This window comes from Poecilia mexicana, unplaced genomic scaffold, assembly GCF_051168715.1.
Source record: "Poecilia mexicana isolate PSO_F unplaced genomic scaffold, ASM5116871v1 scaffold_1, whole genome shotgun sequence".
In the NCBI taxonomy this organism is placed as follows: domain Eukaryota; kingdom Metazoa; phylum Chordata; class Actinopteri; order Cyprinodontiformes; family Poeciliidae; genus Poecilia; species Poecilia mexicana.
Genome location: NW_028263370.1, coordinates 24,334,774 through 24,343,119, shown reverse-complemented (window position 1 = coordinate 24,343,119; position 8,346 = coordinate 24,334,774). Strand labels below are relative to the sequence as shown.

At 40.1% G+C, this 8,346-nt stretch overlaps 1 long non-coding RNA gene across 1 annotated transcript; it reads right to left on the bottom strand.

The window, feature by feature from the left end:
- Positions 1 to 6,174: 6,174 nt before the first annotated feature.
- Positions 6,175 to 7,864, bottom strand: LOC106906039 (uncharacterized). The gene is made up of 2 exons (XR_015763916.1): positions 7,076 to 7,864; positions 6,175 to 6,945 (listed from the first exon to the last, which is right to left on the bottom strand). It is a non-coding gene; the product is annotated as an uncharacterized LOC106906039 (long non-coding RNA).
- Positions 7,865 to 8,346: the final 482 nt, after the last annotated feature.

Genomic DNA, 8,346 nt, shown 5'->3' with positions numbered 1-8,346 from the left:
TCAGCAGAATTTCTTCTGTACTTAGAGATCTGTTTTTTTCTTCAGCTTTGATACCAGAAATAAACTCTGATTTCCTCTTCTGGGTTTGCAGGTTTTCTCTCCACCAATCACCTTTCAGCCTTCATATAAACATTTTCACTCATTTCTCCTCCAGGATGTTTATATCATCTCCATGGCGATGGAGTCTGTTTCTTCCTAACTTCCTGCTTCCATCCAGAATGAAGCCAACTATCACATATCTGTTTATGAAGAAAAATAATCTGTTTTTTTTTTACATGTTTAAATGCCTCATTTTACCAGACGGCCGTTTGGACCAGGAGCTCCGTTTGAAACATGATCCACATTTTAAACTGGACTTTCTGCCACTGGCCTCCTTTAATTAAAGAGGTAATTTTCTGATTTCTGATTGGTGGATTCTCCTCTAACCGTTCAGGAAGTCGGAGCGAGAAAAGAAATCAGGACTCATTCAGAGGATCCGTAAACACTGAGCGCGCTCACTATGTGTTACTGTGCACGAGGAAACTTTAATGTTACTGAAATGACTAAAAAAGTCTAATTTTACGAGAAGTCTGAATTGAGCCTTAAGCTCCGCAGTGTGAAAGTTTCTGATCCATGAATCCAGAGTCGCTTTAACCATGTTGGTAGTTTTTAGTCTTAACCTTGATGTGTTTTCAGAAATGGAAACGTTTTAATGTTGGTTTAACGTCCTGCTCGCTTTGTGGAGATAAATTACAGTCGGATGTTTGTCCTGATAATTTCGTCAAAGTTCTGGTCGGTTCTAAAAGTTTTAATCAAACAGATCTTTACCTAAACTCAGTTCAGGAAGGATCTGTTTTCTGGAAGCTGCTTAATGATTTTATTAAAGTGTATTTATGTCACTCGGTTCCATTTTGAAGACTAATGGGTGATTATATCAGCTTTGCATTATAAAACCTCCTGAACCATTTTTACTTCATACAAACTGCAACGTTTGCCGATAATCAGGAATTTGGTCAAAAATATGTTGATTAGTTTGTGGCAGTGCAAAAGACCCACCCACATTAACAGAACCAGAACCAGAACCAGGCCCGGTATGAGAGGCCTTCTGCATTCAGGAGACAGAAAAGAGAAACGTTTTGTTGCTTTGACTAGGCCAAAAGGCTGCAGAACTTACCTCTGTCCCCTTTTCAATGAGGTTTTAACAGAAGTATTTTTACCTCTATTTTACCTCCATATTTAACCTGAACATGTCAACATGCAGATCTATTCAGATCTCTGAAGCATCTAAATGTTTATTTAGCGGTTTACATTTTTTCAGACCCTGTTCTTGTCGTTCTGTCAAACACCGAGTCCTCTGACTGAAACAAACCACTTCCTGTCATGTGATCAGATCTGTGTCCATCCATTAAAGCCGTCCTGTTAACCAGAAGCTCGGTGCAGCAGAGGCGTCACACGACCACCACATCCCCTCAGCCAGCGCTGCAGGAACCCACAGCAGAAACTTTCTCACACTGACTGACTGCAGACGCCCACGGCTGATCGGAAACTCAGAACCTCATCAATGTCTGCAACAGCATCAGCAGGAGAACCACTTTGCTGCTGGGCTGTGATCTAACATGTCTGCTGATGAACGTGAAACTCTCAGGTGTTTGTTGGATCCTGCAGCTCCACTGAGCTTCACGGATCAGAACCAACAGAAACGAGCTGAGAGCTCAGAGCTGGTTCTGTCTTGTTCAGCCTGAAGCGAAGCAGCGAGCTGAGAGCTCTGCTGAGATCAGGAAACTTTCCATCACTGCTGTTTCCACTGTAGATTGATGAAGCATTTTTATCCTGGGTGCAGCTCTTCCTGGAAGAATCCAATAAACTCTGCAAATACTCTCCAGTCGGTCTGAAGGCCCCGTTAATTACTCTGTAAAGGACGATAACATTGATACGTCTAAGGTTTTATCTGGATGGCCGAAAATAAATAAAGGTTGAGGAGAAAACATGAGTTTCCTGTTCCTGCTGGAGGCGCGGCCAGCAGCAGATCGATGGTCTGACAGAGGAACCAGTTTGTTACATCGTTGTGTTGTTTTGTGTTGGAGTTGGCTGGTTAACATCTGAACCTGAAGTGATGGAGAGACGGAGGGAGGTGGAGAACGGTCAGCATGGAGGAAAATGGTTTAAAAAGTCAGGAAGTGATGTCAGCATCAAAAATCCAAACTGGCCTGGATGAAAATCAGCTGACCTGATTCCTTCCAGCTGCAGAGATTTTATTTGGTTCTTAAACCAAAAATGACCAAGAAAGGCTGTGGGAGGGTTTATTCCTGCACACACTTTGGACTTCACTGTTTGAAAATATACATATACTTACAACAATGTAGACAAAACAACAACTAAAAGTCTCTTACAACAGTTGAAAACAAAAGTTAATTTAATCTGAAACATCAAGTTCAAAAAGTGGTCAAAGAAATGATTTGACAAAATCCTCCTGTCATCACACCCAGAATGTCCTTAAACATTTAAATTAATGGGAAGGTTTAAAAGTTACCAAACTAATATAAACAATTACAAATATAAAAATCATTTACAGATTTTGGCTCTAAACTAAGTTAAATATATTCAAAGTGCTCAAAGAGAAACGGCAGTGATGGAACTTATGATTTATAAAACTTCAACATGTCTCCATCACAGCCTGCCAGTTTAAACTTTAACTGATGCAAATATTCAAATACGACATGCAAATATTTACTTTGCCTTGTAAATTTTATCTGATATGAAAATAGAACAACTGAAAGTTTCACTTCCAGATTCTCCTTAAAGCTGCAGCATGTGACATTTAAACAGAATATGTTTCTTATACATGAAACATTTATGTTATGAATATGTTTTATAAATCGCCACCATGTTGCAGATAATCTGAGAACAGATTCTCCTCCGTTCAGCCGTCTGCCGTGAAGGCTAATGCTAGTTAGCATGGCCACAGATTATGGTGGATAAATGGTTTCATTGTAACAGTAAATTGTTTCTCATGTATTAGGACATCTAGTAGCATGAACATAAGGATGATTGACAGCGTTAAGCCCCTCCTCCTGGCTCTGATTGGTTGTTTTTCACTAAGCATTGGGACCAGTCCGATCTGGACCCAATATTCAGTCACTAAGATTCGCTTCCCTCTCATTCTGAGGTAATGAGGAAACTCTGTTGAGGTGATGCTGCCTTGGAGCAACCTGGTTGCTAACATCATGCTAACCTTGTTGCTATGGAGATAAACCAGTGGAGCATCCATGAAGAAACACCAGCTGTTACTGGACCGGGTCAGGTTAAAGATCTGCAGAATCTAAAAGATCCGACCGAACATATATATAAACGATTAACCATGTGCTACATGCTGGCAGTAAATCAGCAGATGGGTGGGTGGTCATAATGTTATGAGGTTAATAATTTAATGCTTGGTCCAGCAGAAGGACAGCAGGGTGTTTGTTGACCAACCAAAGGTCCTCAGTAAACAGGTGAACGGACCGACTCGATTCTCATGTCCAGCATTTTCAGATGAGACTGAAGTTTTTCAACATGAATCGTTTCTTCCTGGTAACCTGAAGTAGTTCAGTACCATGAAAAACCTCAGATGTTTGCAAAACCAACCACAACCACAAGGGGCTTTGTTCAGCCCCACAATGGCATGACTACCTGAGCAGACGTGTGTCTACATGTCTGAAATCATCCACAGGAGCTGAAAGGCATGAAGGCAGAAACATGAACCTGCAGACAGGCCGTCTGGTTCTCCAGGGTTTTGGTTCAAGACGATTCACTGAAAGAGGAGAGAAGTATAAAACTGAATTTTAAGACCATCAGGTTCCTCCTGGAGCTGATCCTGGTCCAGTCTCTGTTTTATGTATCAATCCGTTTTCCCACCTGACAGTCAGGTAAACTCAGGTCGATTGTTGTTTTCCTCTTTAGCGTCAGTCACTTCAGTCTGACTCTTCCTGAGTCTGAACCAAAACTCTTCATCACAAACATGTAATCATGACGTAGAACATGTACAGCTGGTTTCATTGTATCAAAGCTCACAGCATCAAGCTGACAGACATGTTGAGTTACAGTCCAGTGGAAACAGTTTGTTTGTTTCTGCTTGATGTTTGTGGCTGAGCTGTACTTCCTGTTCTAACAAAGCTTCTCTGCCCGCAGAAACAAAACCCTCCACTCTGCACCAGCAACAATAATGACTTCATGGAGACTCTCTGTCTGCAGGCGAGGAACTCCTTAACTAAAGCTTTTATTGCAACAAGAGGCTGAGAGAAACTCTGCATTAAATAACCATGTGACTGATGTTATATGTGGGATGAGATAAAAACAGATCAGATCAACACCAGAAGAAAGTTCTGCAGGATATGAGTAAAGAAGAAGCTGGAGGAGCTGAACCTGAGCTGCAGAAATCAGACCTTATGATCTACGAGTAGATCTACTGCATCAAACTAAACATGAAGAGACAAGAGCAGGAAGACGGGCAGGTTCTGCACATGATTTCCTTTAGTTCTGTTTTATAACATCACTAAAGAAAGAAGCTTCTGGTGTTTCTCATGTTTTTATTTTCCATTTCTCAAAGTCATCATGATTCTGTTTTCAGTGTCAATAAACGTCTCTGAGTTCAGGGTGACTTTTCCTCCTTGAAAGTGAAACTGGAGAAGTCGGTTCATTTAATGAGACAGAACCAAAGGAAATAAAATTCAGCAAAAAACAGATGATTATTGTTGAACCTGCTAAATAAGAGAAACATGAAAGAAAAACCATGGAAATAATTTTAAGGAGAAAAAAGGTCAAAATATTTTATCAAGATCCTCAGAAATAATGAAAGCAGTGAAGCAGCAGCAGCTGAAATAACCTGGATTTATTAAAATGACTAATATTAGAAAATAAATCATTATTTACATCCAGAGACTGAATCCGTTCCTGTCCGTCGTCATGGCGACGGACAGGAACGGCAGGCCGCCTCCATCAGCATGATGCTGCCAGACGATCTGAGGCAGATTTACAGAGCAGCAGGTCTGAGTTTAGATTTGATGTTTCAGATCTGAGGTTTGATGATCTGGACAGACAGACGGAATCGACCCGATTCGGCGGGTTGGCCGGAACCAGGAGACGATCCAGACTTTCATTACTGATGACCGAAACGTTCTGCTCACATTTTGTCTCTGTGGACGTTGAATCCTGATATTAACACTGAGGTGTCGGTTTTTTACCTTTTGTTCAACATTTTATTTTGTATTTTTAATCTTTCAGGTATTTCTTAGCATTATAATCTTAGTTTCACTTTTTACATATTTTTCCAGTTTTTTTATGATGTCTGTCAGGATCTTGGTTTTTCTCTGGATTTATATTTTTGTCTTATTTGTATTTTGTCTAGTTATTCTTCCTTTAGTCGTCCTTGTTCGTGTTTCAGTTCATTTTTCTCTCTCTTCCTCAGCCTGTCTTCCTCTTGTCTTGTTTTCTAATCAGGTCCATTGATCAGCAGGGTAGGGTTAGGGGTTAGAGGTTATGGGTTAGGGTTCTCTGTTCTCTGTTCTGCAGAGATCCGACCGTCATTCTTTCCTCTTGGACCTGCTGTTATCTTCATGTTTTAGCTCTTTTCTCCCAGAGCTCTCTGTGTGTTTGGATCTGCTCTTCCTCTCTCACCCATCATAACTTCACTTCATGACAGTAAATCTTTACTTCCTGTTTTCCAGTTTATTGCTGAAAATGCAGATCATGGCTTAAAAATTCAAAACATGAATGTTTTAAATTTGCTGGTTTGACTGGATCAGAGATGAAGTTGCTTCGTCAGCTATATGTAACTAGTTTCTAATGATTTAAATATTTCAGAATATATTTAATGTCATGTTGCTTTTTATATATCGTTGCAGAACAAAAGGCTTCCTGTTCCCGTTTGCTGAAAGCTTCATTGTTTAACTGTCGTTTGGTTAAAGGCGAGTTCCTCATTTATAACTGGGAGTCGGTTGGAGGTGATGAGAGCAGAGCTCTGTGTTTACCGAGCAGCAGAGCTGGAGCCAGACTGGAGGCAGGGGGACGTTTAAAAAAGATAAATAAACCATAAAACAGAAGTTAATAATAATCATCATATAGAGTCACATGTTGAACTTCAACCTGTTGGCTCACAACATGATTTGCTTAGATATCATATTTGCATAAAGGTGATCAGTGAGTTCAGACGCAGCAAACTGACTTTATTCATGATGAGTTTATTTAATCTGTGGAGCAGAAAAAGTCAGAACAGAGAAACAATCGGATCAGATCCCAGCAGCTGGTCAGGATGGAGAAACCAGAACTGATGTGGAGGAGGAAACGTCAGAAATGAATAAATTCATTTTCTGCTGCTGATTCTGCTGCTTTAATTTTACTTTCACAGTTTTAGTTTCAGTTCATCACATTTCAAACGCAGCGGTCTAAACTTCAACCAGAGTGTCTGGAGCCTCCTGCCTTCATGTTCACAGGTTCAGATTGTGGTTTGTGTCTGAGTTCATATGATGACATGAAATTATATCATAATTATTTCACCAACATGCAGCCGGATGAAGCTGAAGGTGCAGAAAATGATCTTCAGACTAAAACAGAGAAAAGATTCAGACGTTGAATCTGAGCCTCCATGTTGGTCACATGAGGAAGTTTCTGTCATATTTTCAAACTGCTTCATATTTTTATGGTTATATATAATTTCTGCTTCCTGTTTCTTCTCAGATCCATTTTATTGTTGAATAAAGTAATCATTCTGGTAGTTTCCACCTGCAGGTCTCTGTTGAGAGGAGAAGCTTTTCTTCAGATGTTTGGTGTTTAGGTGTGAAACCTGAGCAGCTCTTCTCTGAATGACGTGAGGAAAACTTTGAGGTCAAACCTGAAACCGACTCGGCTCATCAGGTAAAAGAGACGTTAGCACGTGGACCACAACCACAGACCCGGTTCTGCAGAGCCGAGCCGAAGCTGCTCCGTGTTCAGCTGTGAGGAAGATGAAGGTTTTCAGAAACATCAAACAGTCTGGGTTTATTTAAAGGGGCAGCGTCACATAAAATCAACTTTTTTCAGCTTCATATCATGTTTTAGTGTTTTTCCCTCATCACAAACACACCTGCAGTGGTGCTTTGATTCTTTCACGCATGTTTGAGAAATCTTTAATGTCCAGAGGAGCCATGTTGGGATGACGTCCTGGAGGCGGAGCTTCAGAAAGAGCTGGAGGTTTTAAAGAGACAGAGGCCTAATTTCAAGGCCCTAAAGTACAAAGTCAAATTTCTTTCAAGTCATAAATGATATGACTCTTTTTAAAAAAAACAAAAAAAACAGTAATATACTTGATTGTGCTATAAAGTGGCACCATGTGCCTGGAAAACAGAGTACTGGCCCTTTAAATCAAAGTGATGGAGGCCGTCTGACCCAGAGAGAGACAGAATCAGGGTGAGGTTTCCTCTCTGCCTGCAGCAAACAAACCATTTAGTCCATCAATGAGCCGCCTGATGAAATCCAGGCAGAAACTTTCTCTGCAGGTTTCAATGGGTCGGAAACCACAAAGGGCCAATCAGGAAAAACCTGAATAAAAACAGCTTAGCGTGACTTTATTTACACACAATATGTGTTTATGTATTTGCTCCTCCACCCTCATCTCCACTCACGTGTCTGATTCTAGTTCCTCGTTCATTGTTCAAATGTCTTTTACTCCATCCAAAATGTGTTCATCAAAAAACAGGAGAAATTTTAAACATCACAAAAAAACAGAAAATATGAACTAAACCACCAGAAGTTTCTACTTTAATAAATCATATTCACACATAAACTGACACAGGAATAGTTAAACTTCTGTTGTCTTTTAAACTCATATTTTTAATATGTGTATCCCTCAGGCCGCTTCTTAGACGTTATATTAGTCTCCACTTCCCTCTGGTGGAGAGGAGGAGTACTGCAGGCAGCAGCAGCTGACGATGCCAGATCAGATATAATCATTATGTCCAAAGTGGCTGCAATTAGTAGATTTAATCAGGGACAAATGTTTTTCTTTTTGAAGTTGCAGGAAATAAAATAAAAACTATTAAATAAAGTCATGCAGCTGCTTTAATCACCTCCAGCCTGGATTTGATCACCAAGCAGTTTCACATTTTCAACTTTCCACCAGTTAAAAACGGATCAGAACCAACTGTTAGAAAATAATCATCTGCTTTAAGAGCTGATCTGTTTCTGCCTGATCTGCAGTCAGAACTAATATTATAATATTGTGATATTCTCTGATATCTGACTGTTTTCTTCTTTCCTCTGAGCTGAAAAGCAGAATAATAATCCTGACTACTGAACAAGGAGCATAAAGCTGAATATTATCACAATGTTAAGGTGGAAAAACATCATTAATGATTT